General features: G+C 46.2%; 1 protein-coding gene across 4 annotated transcripts in view; it reads left to right on the top strand.

Annotated features, from left to right (window-relative positions):
• Window positions 1-1192, top strand: part of MAP3K19 (mitogen-activated protein kinase kinase kinase 19) — a 34949-nt gene that overhangs the window by 16648 nt on the left and 17109 nt on the right. The gene's annotated exons all lie outside the window — the stretch shown is intronic.

Below are 1192 nucleotides of genomic sequence, written 5' to 3'. Positions count from 1 at the left end.
GGGAGCCACTCCTTCCCTCCTGCCCCTCCCTCCCCAATGAGCCATGGTTCCATCCCACACCCCGTCCTGTCCAGGCAGCACCTACCTCAGCCCCTGCCCCACTCCCTCCCTCACTGCAAGGGGCGTTGATCTGCACCCCCATCCCAGTACCTGTTCTTTCCCCCTCCCCCTTCTCACCACAATAGATTTACCAGCTGGATGCAGCTGTATTGGAAATCGGATCAGTATCAGCTGATATGCCTCCTTAAAAATCAGCTATCAGTATCGGCCCCCAAAATTTCAATCAGTGCACCCCTAATCAAAACATAATAGAGCAGGATGAAGAGACTTGCGCAGTGCCTTGCTAACAGACTCACTTTCATAAGCAGTAATATCACTTAGTACCTAATCCAAAGCTCACTGAAGGAAACTGGAAAGCTCCTGCTGACATCAGTGAACTCTGGAATAAACCACTGTGTGTCTACATGTGCCATTAGGTGGCAGCAATAAACTGTAGAGCTTATTGCTCCGCAGTTTATTGCTCCTGGGAAGCTCCTAGGTGCACAGCTTACACATGTGTCTGGACCACAACTCATTGCCCTGCGTCACAGTAGCTCTGGCTGGCAGGAGGCCCAGGTGGTCAGCCTGCCAGCCTGGGGCTGCTCTGACCTGCCAGCTTCATGCCCCAGCCAGCTGGCTCAGTGTCTACATGTGCGCTGCTGAGCACAAAAAAACTCCGCAGCAGGGAAGGACTTGTAAATACATCTCAGCACCTACATTTATTTACAAATCCTATCCTGCTGTGAAGTTTATTGGTTTTATGTGCCCTAATAGAAGTGCACATATAGACACTGAGATGTTTACTGCACGGCTAATTAGACAACTGCTTTGTAAACATCTCGTGTAGATGCTCCTTGTATGTGGTACCCAATGCTACACCAGTTGAAGTCAATGTTAAATTGACTTCAGAGAGAGTTCGCTGGAGCTATTATACCATAAGCAACTAAAATTTCCATTAGGAAAAAAAATGCAAAATTACATTTTCATATTCATATTCACAGATGTTTAGGTTTAGCTTGACATGATGTACTTTGCTTTTAATATACAATTCTCTAAATAGGAGCAATATCAAAGGAAAATATACTATTTCTAGTATATAGTTTCATAGTTTCTAGGGTCGGAAGGGACCTGGGCAGATCATCTAGTCCGACCC

Source organism: Alligator sinensis, unplaced genomic scaffold, assembly GCF_000455745.1.
Source record: "Alligator sinensis unplaced genomic scaffold, ASM45574v1 scaffold277_1, whole genome shotgun sequence".
NCBI classification, from domain to species: domain Eukaryota; kingdom Metazoa; phylum Chordata; order Crocodylia; family Alligatoridae; genus Alligator; species Alligator sinensis.
The sequence above is the reverse complement of the archived record's forward strand: the minus strand, read 5'-3'. Positions and strand labels throughout refer to the sequence as shown.